Source organism: Mesoplodon densirostris, chromosome 19, assembly GCF_025265405.1.
Source record: "Mesoplodon densirostris isolate mMesDen1 chromosome 19, mMesDen1 primary haplotype, whole genome shotgun sequence".
Lineage (NCBI taxonomy): Eukaryota > Metazoa > Chordata > Mammalia > Artiodactyla > Ziphiidae > Mesoplodon > Mesoplodon densirostris.
This window is the reverse complement of record NC_082679.1, coordinates 38,663,005-38,676,485: the sequence shown is the minus strand read 5'-3', so window position 1 is coordinate 38,676,485 and position 13,481 is coordinate 38,663,005. Positions and strand designations below refer to the sequence as shown.

Below are 13,481 nucleotides of genomic sequence, written 5' to 3'. Positions count from 1 at the left end.
CTTTCCAGCTCCAGCCCCCGTCCTCAACTGCTCTCCAGTGGGGGGAGGGGAAGAGGGGGCAAAACGGAGCTGCCAGCTATGCCCCGCCCCCGAGCCCTGGGCAGAGGGCCTTAGGAAAGAAGGATTTGGCCAAGAGAGGGGCTGGCAAGCGTGAAGTCCGTGAGGGTAGACGCACGCACGTGAGTGTGGATGTAGGTGTGCGTGTGCGCACCACACGTGTGGGAGAGTGAGGAGGAACGTTAGAAGAGAGCGGAGGCTCTACAGCAGGTGTTTCCTCCACAGGAGTGGTGTCGGGGGTGGAGAGGACCCTCCACCGGCCGTTTCCAAACTCTTTTGTAAACGTCAATCTAACTTAGAAACACCACGTACCCAACAAACAAAGGAGGTGCCCCCATCAGACCCGGTGGGACCCCGCACCACGCCTCACACCCAGCCCAGCCACCAGCCTCTCAGCAGTGCCCGTGGCTCCTGGCAGCACAGCTGGCACACATGGAGCCCATCTCTCCTCCCTCTCGTCCTGCTCTGCAAGCCGGGTGACCAAGGCCCCAGCTAGGTGACCACACAGAACTCCCCGCAGGAAGGGTGTTCTGGCCTGGCTGGGGAAAACAGAGTGACCTCAGGTTTCAGGAATTTTTCTACAATAAAAGAGAATAGGGCTTCCCTGGTGGCGCAGTGGTTGAGAGTCCGCCTGCCGATGCAGGGGACACGGGTTCGTGCCCCGATCCCGGAGGATCCCACATGCCGCGGAGCGGCTGGGCCCGCGAGCCATGGCCGCGGAGCCTGTGTGTCCGGAGCCTGTGCTCCGCAACGGGAGAGGCCACAGCAGTGAGAGGCCCGCGTACAGCAAAAAAAAAAAAAAAAAAAAAAAAAAAAAAGAGAGAATAAAAATTAAGCTAGCTGCCTGCCTGCAGGGGCTGGCGGATGCCAAGGCCTGGCCTGCTCACTGCCGGGATGGGTCCCACATTCGTGCACCAGACTGGAGGGCTGCCCCGCCCGCACAGGGCCCACCACCCCACGGCTTCTGGTCCAGCCAAGTCCCTGGGCCATGGCTCCCTCTGCGTGCCGAGACAGGCCCTGGCCCTGCGGGGAGACCGGGGAAGGGGAGGAGCGGGGCACCTGCCCAGGTGAAAGGACGCTGGGTTCTCTCGGAAAGTCAGCTATCCACAGCCACCCACCTGGTGGCCTGCTTTATCTGGAACTGGAGTGTTTGCTTAAGAGGCCTCAGAGAGGCCAAGCGACAGTCACCAGAGATGAGCCTGGGCTTGAGTGTTCCCACCTCCAAAGCTCTGCACACACCAGTCCTCCTCCCTGGGATGCCAGCCTTGTGACATGTCTGTAAAGGTCCCCATACCCTGGGCCTCAGGCCTCCACATCCTCACCCGACTGCCCCCCACACTCCAGCCACGCAGTGCCTCCAGAACACCAGATGGCGAGTGGGAATAAACAGAGGTCTGTCTGGCACAGTGAAAAGGGCCCTGGAATCCAAGAAGAAGAGTGAGGGGGGTGACAGTTCCCATTCAGCAAGCCTCACTTTGCGCCCGGCACCGTGCAAAGCACTTTTCCCAAATGATGGTTCAATCCTCACCTTACCTCTGTGAAACAAATGCTATTATTGCCCCCACGTTAAAGACAAGGAAACGGAAGTCCAAAGAGTCTAAGTGATATCCAAGATCACAGAGCAAGTAGCCAAGCCAGGATTCAAACTCCAGTCTACCAAATCTCAAAGCCCGTGCTTTTAGCCATTGTGGCCTCCTGAGTCCCTTCCTTCCCTTCTCTGGGGCTATCTCCCTGATTTTACCAAGAGGTAACTTTGCTAAGCACTTCCTAAGAAGCTCTAGTTCCCAAGTTAGAGAAATACTGCGGGCCCTACTTGGTCTTGGGAATTAACACATCAAAGGCTCTGATAAGTCCTGCTGAAAGAAAATGCACAGAGCTTGGTCAGGCTTAGTTTCCCAGCCCAATGTGATGGTGCATCCTCTTTTGCAGGATACCTGTTACCAACGTGAAGAAAAGAGCTCTCAGAAATCTTGACACCACATAGAAAAGAAGCCTGTCAGCATCCTCCCTCCCAGCCTCCAGCCCCCTCCCCTCCCCTCCCCTCCCCTCCCCTCCCCTCCCCTCCCCTCCGAGCTGTCCCAGAGGCCATTAACTAGCATGAGATGGGCTGCAGGAGCCATTTAGGCTGTGATGTTCCCGAGGGCAACTCATCACCATCTTTGACACTTCCAGGTGAGAGGTCCTGGGGGAGCCTGGGTTATATTCGGCCCCATCCCACCTCCCTTTGGCCGGCAGCACCAGCTCTTGGGGAAAGGGGCACTACCATCCCTGTTTCCAGACTGGCTATTCCCCTAAGGTCAGCCACAGTCACCTCAAGCAGCTGAGACACTTAGAATGTTGGGACTGAAAGGGAGGGAGGGAAGGGGAGAGAGAAAAAGAAAGAGAGAGAGAAAGAGGTGATGAGGATGCAAGGGCTTCTAGGAGCTGAGAATCAAAGCCTTTCAGAATCTGAGTGTGGATGGAAAAGACCTAGAACCTCAGGGAAGAGGAGGGATTAGGAAGGGTCCCAGGTCTGGCCCAGTCTGGAGTGGGGCTCAGACAGCAGGACTTCTCACGAGCAGTCCCGGGACAGTGGCACCGGCCCTGCCCAGCTCCACGCCCCTGGGGCAGCCTGCAGCCCACAGCCAAGTCTCCCCACAGCCCTCCCCAAGAGGAGCAGCTCAGGCTGGACCCCAGGACACTCACCAGTCAGCACCTGCCCAGGGAATGCAGACTCCCAGAGCAGGGGTAGCATAGGGTCCAGGACCAGCTCCGCAGCTAACTGGCCCTGAGACCTTTGGACCAGCCTGGACCTCAGCTTCTTCCTCTGTCGAGGAGGTGACTATGATCCCTGTCCCCTGTCTGTCTTCTCCATAGCCCAGGGCCTCAGGATGCTTCCAGGGAAGGGCAGGGCTTACCTCCCAGCTGCCAGCAAGGGGAAAAGAAGATGCTGGCCATCTCCTCTCCTGGCCAGCCTGTCTTCCCTCTCAAACCACAGACGGACCTCAGCTGTATGGCTGCAGCTCCCCTTCCGCATCTGTATTCCCGAACTGCCCAAGGCCAGGCTTACAAGGTCAGCCCAGTCACCTCCCTGCTCATTTTGAGGGGGCTGCAGTTCGACTCCCCAGGGCCTGGCAGAATGCCCGCCTTTGGAGCATAGGACCCTTAGCGTTCCCAAGGTCAGCCGCCAGCCCTCCCTTTTTTATCTTCTCTTCTGGGTCCCAGATCCCTGGCTGAGGGGTGGACAGGACACACAGCCAGGTGTCCTCCCCCACGAGGGCAGCGGGCCTGGGCGAGGCTGAGGTTCCAGCTCCCTCCGGGAAAGGTCGGCGGAGGCACAGACCAGGATCCATCCCAGCTCTCTGAGCACACATCGCTGCCTCACCGGGTCCTCCACTGCTGTTTGCACACACCCACACACAGGGCGCTCACCACCTCCAGCCACAAAGCTAGCATTTTTTTAAAATTAATTTTTATTGGAGTATAATATAAAATTTGTTTGGGATGTCTAACATAAAAAGTGGAAATACAGTATTCTATATTGCCCTCTAACAGAATTAACAAATGTCGCAGACCCATGATGCCATCACTAATAGATCCTGGTCACAAAGCTAGCTTTAATGAAGCTCTCTGAAAACGCGAGAGGATTCTAAGCTTTCTACACAAACGAACACATTTAATCCTTCCCCCAATCTTATGAGATGAGTACCATGATGCCCATTTAACAAGTAAGGCCCTAGAAGATCAAGTTACCTGCCAGAGATCACACAGCTCGAGGTGCAGCCTCAAGGCCTGACTCCAGAACCCATGCTCTTGATTTTGCAGCCCGTTTCCCCTTGACATTACCTGACTGTTAGAAAGGGCTTCCCTTTAAAATTCGTAGTAAACGATGCTTCCAAAAATGTGTTTCCTCGAGATTAGCTGAACACTTTCCTCTGAGGACCCTGGACCTGGAGCTCGGTCAGGACCCTACCCAGCCCCACTCCTACACTCTCAGCCATCTGCAGGCCCTGGACCTCCCCTCCCAGCATCTTCAGAGGCTTGTCTTTGATGACGGGGGTACAGCCCGGAAACTGAACTTTAGCTGGAGTGTGGCGGAGGGAAGGGGTGTGGGGTGTGAGGCCCTTAGCCCCAACCACTTCCTGGTCATTCTGACCTGCTGTCTGCTTCACTGACCAGGTCCCCTCAGAGGAGCATCTCTGACTCTCCCAGGGTCCCGAGTGTCACCGCAGACCCAACCCCACCTTACCCGTCCGCGAAGTGGAGAGGAGGAGGGAGAAGATGATGATACAGGGGGAGAGAGATGGAGGGGGAGGGGGGGACAAGGGAAAGGGGAGAGGGGATAAGAAGCGGGGATTTGGGGAGGAGAGGGGAGCGGGAGCAGGAATGAGAGCAATGGCGGGAGGAGGGGAAGAATCATACCTGGATTCCTCCTTCGTGTCATCAAGTGGATTATAAACACATAAAGAGCGTGAATGAGTGGGCCAAGGGCTCGCCTTGTTTGCAGGATGCAGCCCGCTGGGGTGGTGGGTCAGTTTCTCCCCACTTCAAGAGGCCAGAGGGGCACTTTGAAGCTGAGCCTCCCCAGCCTCGGTCCCCGCCCCCCTCACCGGAGCCTCCAACAAAGCGGGCAGCCTGGGAAGACGGGCTGCAAGTCCCAGCCGCCAACCCGGGAAACGGGGCGCAGGTGACAGCAGCCCCTGGCAACCGTTGCCCTGGCAACCGTTGGCAGCTGCAGGGACTACGTCACTGCCCAGCTCCAAGCCAGCACAGCGCAGGCCCTGACTTGTCCTGTGCCCAAGTCCCCTTACTTGGATGCTGGCCAGGTAGGGAGCTGGCAGGAAGAAAGGCAGAGTTTAGGACACCAGATTATGGGGTACACTGGGGGACACCTGCCTAAGTTTGTCAATATTGACTTTAAAACCAAATCTTTTTAGAACACTAGTGGGGGCTACCCCTGTGATGAAAAATGCCTACTATCAGCTACATTTGCCCCTGAAGGCTGCCAGCTTGTGGCCTTGGCCTTGACCCACACTAGACACCCGTCTAATCTCCACCACTGGCTGCCATGAGCACAGAATGTGCACAATACTTCCCTGGAAGCATCTTAGGGGAGTACCTCCTCCAGGAAGCCTTCCCAGATTGCCACAATCCACCAGGAATCTTCTTTCTGAGTTAGCCCTGGGGCTGGGGGTTCCCCCTGGCTTTCCTCCAGAGCTCCCTGGGGGCCAAGAGTGGGTCCTTTCTGTACCCCAGAGTGAGTACCAGTCTGGGGAGGGAGGAGAACAGAGGCAAACCTTCCGAAACCCTATCTATGTGCCAGGCACTACACTGAGCATTTTGGAGCTCCATTTCCACCACTCTGAGAGGTTAGCCCTGTTGAACCCATCTTATAGATGCGGAGAGAGAGGTTCAGGAACATGATGTGACTTGCTCAAGACCACCCAGCTGGTAAGAGCGGTGTATGGAATTCAACTCATGATCTCCTCTGAGACATGAAGACATCAAGACCCAACATCCATCTGATGCTTGACTAATCCCACCCCCCATTCAGTGCACATCCAAACTTTATTTGATCACCTCCAGTGACAGGGAACTCACCTCATCTGAAGAGGACACATCCCTTTGATCTCTAAAAAGTCTTTCGTAGCCACTGAGTCAAAGGGAAAAGGACATCAAAGCCATGGGGTGGCCCCATGAGAACCCAGGGCCCAGAAGAGAACCAGGGCCATGGGCGCGCCCACTGAGGCCTTCAGCTCCAGACCAGCAGAAGATCAGGAGGTAGGGTGGGGCTGCTCAGGGGCCCAGGGTCTTCAGAGCACTTCCCCAGAATAAGCAGGAATCCCCTTGGCAATCACACTCCAAGGGGCTCTGGGATGGTTTCTGGCCGAGGCCATGGGAAAAGCAGCAGGGGCTGGGGTCCTTGGGATGGTACGCCCGTGCACCAACATCACCTCCTCCCCCACCGATGGACCAGAGCCAGGAGGCGGCTATTGTCTCATTGCCGGCCCAGAGCTGTGTCCTATTCAGGCACTATTTTTGGCCCCCAGAGGAAGAGGAAAAGAAAGCAAAGAAAGGAGTTCCTGTTCTCAGTGGAACCTTTGCCTGGAAAGGATTCCAGGGCCTGCTGGGCCAGAGAAGGCAGTCACTGTTGGATCAAAAGATCCTACGCTTAAAAGGAGCTGGCAGGGGGCTGTGGTTCAGGGAAGCCAGAGGGAGGGCACAGATGGGGCACCCCTGGCCTTGTACACACACTTGGCGCTCACTAACTGCAGTGACACGCAGAGAAACAGAGGCACAGGATCCCCGGTTCCACCCATAGTCACTAAGCACTTGTAATAACAATAATTTTTAAAACCTACAATAACGCAGAGCTGCCCGGAACCAAGTCTCTGCCAGAGAGATTGACTATCCTCACCTAACACCCACAACGCTCCGGACCAGCGTGGAGGTCGGGGACAAAATGATAAGCCTCATAAATCAGATAATTGACACTCAGGGAGCAGCACGACTGCCAAAAAAACAAGCTAGAGACCCCTCTCCACTCCCTCCACCTTACGCCACCCTACGTCTTCCTTGCTTTCACCAACTCCAGCACGCGAGCCTTCTTTCTATCCTCAGACACACCTCAGGGCCTTTGCACATGCTTTCCCTTCAACATAGAACATTCTTTCGGGGTTCTTTCCCGATTGGTTCCTTCTCAGGTCTTAATTCAAATGTGCCCTCTCCTAAGAAGCTTTCCACGTCCACCCAACCAAAATTATCCTCCCCATTCATCCCTCTCTTCCATGTCACCTTACCTTATGAACTTTATAGCACTTCACACTGTCTGAACTGACCCTGCAATGGGCTTGCTATCCAGTTCTCCATGTTTGCTCTGTCTCATCCATCTTGCTCATCACTCATATCTCCAGTACCTAGTGCCACAGTGCCTGGTCCACGGTAGAGGCTCAAGGACAACTAGTTAATAAATGAATAAGTGAATGAGACAGAGCTGGGACTCTGACTAGGCCAGGCCGGCTCCAAGCCTCTTCCCAACTGGAGCCAGTTCCTGATGCTCAGGGCAGGGAGATTCCAGCACGGAGCTGTCCCCATGCCCCAGCCTCTGACTGGATTAGGGGCATATACACCTTTGCCAGGTGCTTGGCCAGAGAGGAGCTCCCAAGACTGTGCACAGCCTAAGAGCCAGGACAGGACCCGAAACTTCACGTCCAATACAGAGCCACCTGGTAAAGGCTCTTAAGAAGTCCTGCAGTGCAGAAGCCTGGGCGCACAAGGCTTTCCTAAACCAATGGGACCACAGACACACCTTCGCAGGTGCTGGATTATTTGAGGTCTGAGATCCCATCTGAATCTGTGACCAGAATTTGAGTTTTCTCTCTACATGAAGGCAAAGTAACCACCGCCACGCCCCTCAACCACCTGCTCCTGGGGCCCAGGGCTAGAGGGGGCACAGGCATGGGATTTGCTGATGAAGGTGGGTCACATTCCCACTGCTGCAAATGCCAAAGCTTCTGTCTGGACTCCCCGTGGGCTCCCCAAGGTGGAGCAAGGAGGGGAAATGGCACGTGCCTGTGGCCAGGGAGGATCCTGGGGTCTAGCACCTGGGGGGAGGTGTATCCTAAGAACCAGCCTGCAGAGATTCATGAGGGAGCTGGGGCAGTGACGGGAACCACACGGGAGCACAAACCACACGATGTGCACCTGGCCTCCTGCAATGCACACAGCCACTCTGTGAGCGGTGGGCATTACTAAGCCCATTTTACAGCTGGGAAAACTGAGGCTCCGAGAGAAGCCACTCTCCCAGCTGGCTTCTCCCGGGTGGGGTCACACAGCTGGTAAAACTGGACCCACATCCAGCTCTGTGTACTCCTTTGCCTATGCTGCCCCCATTGTCCCGCATGGCACCCCATCTGCAGCGCTGAAATCTGCAGGACATGGAGAGGAGGTGACAACCTCTCTAGGGAATGACATGAGGCCCAAGAGAATGCACCATGGGTCCAAGGCATCGCAGCCCAGGAGCCAGACCCTCATAGCTAGGCTCATGGGGTCTGCAAGCATCCCCATCCTACCTGGACAACAGTTACTACAGCTCCCAACTCTGGTTCCCCAAACCCAGGTTGGGGGAGCAGAGGCCAGACTCCTGGGTGTGCTGACACCCGGTGCAGGGTCTCCTTGAGGAGACACAGGCTGTCCTTTCCGGTACAAACGGAGATGTGTGCTGCACCAAGGCCCGGCCCAGGTATTGGGACCTGCACATTCTTGGCTGCCAGCCAAGGAGCCGGAGAATAGACTCTGCCCATCTGGTCTGGAGTGTGTGCATAGCCCCATGAGAGTGCACCAGGCATGGTCATGGACAAAGGATAAGTACAGCTTTGAGGAAATCGCACAAGGATTCCTTCCAGCCCTGCCCACTGCCCGCAGCTCTCGCCAGGCGATGCCACATGCAGGTGTGTGGGAGAGGGAAGTGCCACGACGAGGTCAGGCACACATCTACCAGGCGCAGGACTATTGGATGAGGGAGAGCAAGGGGCAGCATCGGCTCCCTGATAATTTGGGAGGTGAGCATCCCCCTTCCCAACTCCTCCATCACACCCTCCTGCCTCACGCCTTCCGCTCTAACCACCGGCCTTTCAGGGCACTGGAGCGGGACTGGCTCCCGGACAGAGAGGCTCCCACCCCCAGGCCATCTTCCTCTAATGCAAAGGCCTGTTCCCTGGTGCCTGGAAGCCCTGCCAGCTCCTCCAGGGCTCAGCTTTTATCTCGGCCTGCCTGGAACTGCCAAGTGTACCACAAACCGCCTGAGCCTGAACCAGCGCCAGCCCAACTCCCACCACCTTGGCCTCCCCACCAAAGCACAAGTCAGGCTGCAGGTGGGGGTGGGCAGAGTCCTGCTGATGCCCAGGGGGCTCCAGCTCTCTTAGGGTGGGGAGGCAGGAAGAAGTGCCCCCAAGTTACTACACATTATCTCTGGGCCTCAGTGCACCCATTTGCCCAAGGGGGAGATCATAATAGTAAAGGCTAACATATGGGCCATGTGCTGTTGTAAACACTTTACTGCATTAACACCTTGATGCTCAAAACAGCCCCCTGAAGTAGACACTATTTTATCCACTTTTTCCAGATGAGGAAAATGAGGCAGACGCCCAAGTTCACACAACCCGAGAGGAACAAAATTCTCCCCAGAGAAGCAGCCTTGTTATCTCTGTGGGTCCTGTCGCCCCAGAAGAGCATGGGCTTAGGAGCGGCAGGGATGGGGTTCAAGACAAGGGCACATGTCCTCGGGCCCCCAGCACAGACTCTGGCCTGGCTGAGGAGCCCCCTCCCCACTGAGGGGGGCAGGAGAGCACAGTGAAAAGAGCCCAGACTCTGGAGATAAGAGGTCACTCCTGGGTAAGCCTCCTGTGCCTCAGTGTCCTCATCTCTAAAATGGGCACATCAGGAGCTTGTGCCTGGTAGGAATAAATGTGTGTGCAGGGGCTTCCCTGGCGGTCCAGTGGTTACGACTCCATGCTTCCAATGCAGGGGGCCTGGGTTCGATCCCTGGTCAGGGAACCAAGGTCCCACAGGTCACATGGCACGGCCAAAAAACAAAACAAAACAAAAAAACAAAAACATGTGGGCAAAGCGCTGAGCCTAGGGCCCGGCAGAGTCTGAGGGCAGGGAGGGTCCAGGACTGTTCTAGCCCAGCCGAGCCACCAGGGAACCAGGGAGAGCTGGGGGCTTGAGGGGCCTGCAGGGGGTGTCTCAACCCACTGGTGCCAGCGCAGGCACCGGGCAGGGATCAGAAAATGTATGTTCCAAGCTCTCCCCCTCAGCAGCCCTGCCCTGACCCCCAAATCTGCAGGGTTCCCCATGGGTCTCAAGGAACTCCTGATGAGGCGTGAGGACCAGACTGGTGGAGGGCAAGCCTGGGAGGCTGGCGCCCAGCCAGGACCCCACACCACCCCGTTTGAGAGGTCCCTCTGTGCCAGCCCCGCCCTGCCCCCCACTTGCCATCTGCCTGGTCACCGGGGTCCTGGTCCCCCCAGCTGCTGCATTTGCTCACGTGATGCCCCATCTGCTGTGAGTCAGAAGACAGGTCCACAGGGCCACCCCGGGTCAGGGCTGTGGGTGCTGAGCCTGCTGTGGTTCTGGGTGGGCCGGCAGCACTGAAGTTTGGGCTGTGTTGTCACATTTCCCTCACCAGCCCTGCCCCTGACTCTTCACTGCAGCCCTGAAAGGGGCGCAGTTCCACCACCCATCACCCACACGCAGCTCTTGTGGAGGATGAAGTGACTTGGCGCCCGGCTCAGCTAGAGCACCATCCATGTGGCCCCCTTCACGGCTGTCCCTGCCCTGCCCCTCCCAAATTTGTCATGCCGGGCCCCGCTGGGAAGGCCACCCCCACTACACACAGAACCGGGCACAGCCCCGCCGCCCCTTTTACCTGCCCTTCTCCTGGGCTGGGCGACCACCGCCCCTCTCTATCCCCACAGCCATGAAGCTGCCCTCCAAGTAGAAGCCTCGGGCCTGGGGCAACCAGGTCAGTCCTGCATCACAACCCTGCCCTCCTTATCCAGCTGGGGTGGCACCCTGGGCACCCAGACCCCACCTGGCACCCACCTGGCCTGGCTGCAGTACCACCCAAGTCTTCCCGCCATCCCTTCCCCTGAGAGCAGATTGGGACCTGCCAGCCTGGCACTCCAGGTCCCCAAAATGACCCATGCCGGGTCTCCAGTGCCATCGCCTGCTCCACTCCCCCCAGTTCTCATCATTCCCAAACCTTTTCCCATGCAGTTTCCTCTGCAGGGAATGCCGCCCCCCTCTTCTCTCCAATCCCCATACGTGTACATCAAACCCTCCTCCCCCTCCCCACCAGCACCCAAGGCCAGACTCTGTGCCCTCTGCAGAGCCTCCGGGTCCTCCCAGGTCAGGAAGTTCTCTCCTCCTCCACCAGCAAGCTTATCTCACTCGTCAGCCTCAGATCCTGCCTTGTTTGTGTCCCTGGCAAGATGAGGGTGTCCCCGCCAGGCTGACCAGGTCCTGCCCAGTGGCCCAGGACACCAAAGCTAGCACAACAGTGCAGCCTGCCTAGCACAGCCTCCGCCTCCCACACCACACTTGGAGAGGTGTCCTTCACGACCCTGACGCTCTTGGAGCCAAGACTGGGACCATGGCAGGCAGGGAAGCTATTAACCCACCCCACATGCCCACTTAGCAGCTGGGCAAACTGAGGCCCAGAGAGAGAGGCAAGGCAAGGCGGCCACGGTGATGCTATGACCAAGGTGGGGCTGCATCTCAGGTCCCTAGAGTCCCTGCAGTAAAGGGGCTCAGATCTGGTCCCAAGAGCTAGTCCTGCCCTGGATATTGGCAGGGAAGACCTCACGGGACCCCTGGCCTGGGCTCTGGGGAACCAACTCAGCAGCTGGTGGCTCTCACTGACCCGAGACGCTTCTCCCCACTCAGCCTCCAATCGAGAGGAATCAACCCTCTGCCCTCAGGGTATCTGCAGCAAGGGGGCAGGGACTTGGCTCTGGACCACCCAGACCCCATTTGTCTCATTCGCTGCTGTGTTCCCCCTCCCTAGAACAGTATCAGGCACATAGTAGGTGCTCAATAATTGTTTATATGAATAACTTCTGGGACTTCCCTGGTAGCACAGTGGTTAAGAATCCGCCTGCCAATGCAGGGGACACAGGTTCAATCCCTGGTCCAGGAAGATCCCACATGCCGCGGAGCAACTAAGCCCGTGAGCCACAACTACTGAGCCCACGTGCCACAACTACTGAAGCTCGCGCACCTAGAGCCTGTGCTCCACAACAAGAGAAGCCACCGCAATGAGAAGCCCACGCACCGTAACGAAGAGTAGCCCCCACTTGCCGCAACTAGAGAAAGCCCGCGCACAGCAACGAAGACCCAACGCAGCCGAAAATAAATAAATAAATTTGTTAAAAAAAAAAACAAACTTCTTTGGCCCTCTAGAGCCACAAAGGCTATTCCTTCCCACCCCACCTAGCCCAGGCCAGAGCTGCTCCAGGCAGGATGGGAGTGGGGCAGGTGAGCAAGTGAGAGGGTCCTGCCTTAACTCACGCTCCCTCCCCGCCACTGCCTCAGTAAAACGAACACCAGCCCCTTCCCATGGGGCCATGAGAGACCCCCAACTCGTTATCACAGGAAGGAGGCTGGCTGGGGAGGCGGGGAGGAGAGGAACCAGCAGTTCCCAGCTGGGGAAACCCTATCAGCACCGGGCAGACGGGGGCCTGGGGTCTGGCGGTTAGTAAGTAGGGAGGACTCCCGCCCTCAGCCGCTGCTTCCCCATCTACTGCTGCTGGTTTCCTGGACGTTCTCTCTCATCCCAGGTCCCCCATGTTCAGACCCCACTGCCAGGACCATCTCCTCCTAAAGGTGGCCTGGGCCATGAAGAGCCAGACTGCCCCTGTTTCACTGGGGGGCCCCAGACGCAGCACCCAGGCAGCTGAAGGCAAGGCTGCCCTCAAGTGCCCATGCTCAGCCCCCTGCAGCATCCTTTCCTCCCGGAGGCTGGAGGCTGGCTTTCCATCCCCAGACTTGTTCTGTGACCTTAGGTAAGCCCCCTGTCCTCTCACAACCTTGCTTCTCCCATCTGTACAGTGGGGGCAGGAGAGCACAGTTATCTCACCACCCACAGAGCAGACCCAGCTTGCAGGGCCCAGTGACTCTATCACTTTGAGCCTCAGTTTCCCCAGCTGACAAATGGCTAGTGGCTCTGAAGGGTTTCATTCTCTCAGGCCCATCCCCTTCCCAGGCGTCTCCCCGTCCATCCACTCCCAACTCTAGAGACCCCGCACAGCACTGCTCTTGTGGGCTAGCTCCCACCCAGATACCAAGACTTCAGCACCCCGGTCCACTGCCACCCCACCCTCTGCTGCACGCACTCCCATCCTTCCTCCCTCCTGCCGTCATGCCCTTGATCTGGTACCTGGTGACGGGTCCTGCACGAGGCCGGGCAGCTGAACCGCCTTTCAAGATCCCCCTCCGAGGCTTAACCTGCCAGCTGCGGTCCCGATTCTGAGAGAGGTGGTGAGTGTGGAGGCTCCCAGCCCCTCTCCTGAGGCAGGGCAAGGCAGGCAGTCAGTGTGGAGCCCGGAGAAGCGCCGGCTTGTGTTTTTGGGTCGGGGGACACCCCCCTCCTGCCCCAGCTGGGCTCCTCCCTCCTCCCAGCTCTGCTGGGGATGACGGGACCATACGTGAGTCACAGATTTCTCAGAGGGAGGCTGGGAGGGGGCAGGGCTGAGAGAGCCGAGGCGAGGCGGGGTCACTGGGGGATGCCCATGACTCAGCTCTGGGCAAGGGGGCACTTCAGCCTCACCCACCCCCAATCCAGGCAGACAGGTGCCAGGCTTCATGGACGGATGCTGGTGGGAGATAAGTCTTCCTCCTCGCCCTCCATCTGTTACTTCCCCAGGGCTGTTCTCCACAGAGTT

General features: G+C 57.6%; 1 protein-coding gene across 2 annotated transcripts in view; it reads right to left on the bottom strand.

Moving 5' to 3' along the window:
• The window catches only part of ADGRG1 (adhesion G protein-coupled receptor G1), a 33,103-nt gene extending 19,888 nt beyond the window's left edge, over positions 1-13,215 (bottom strand). For both annotated transcript variants that reach the window (XM_060083438.1, XM_060083439.1), the window contains exon 1: positions 12,977-13,215. The gene's annotated coding sequence lies outside the window, so the exon portion shown is untranslated. The remainder of the gene's footprint in view (positions 1-12,976) is intronic.
• Between the last annotated feature and the right edge of the window lie 266 nt (positions 13,216-13,481).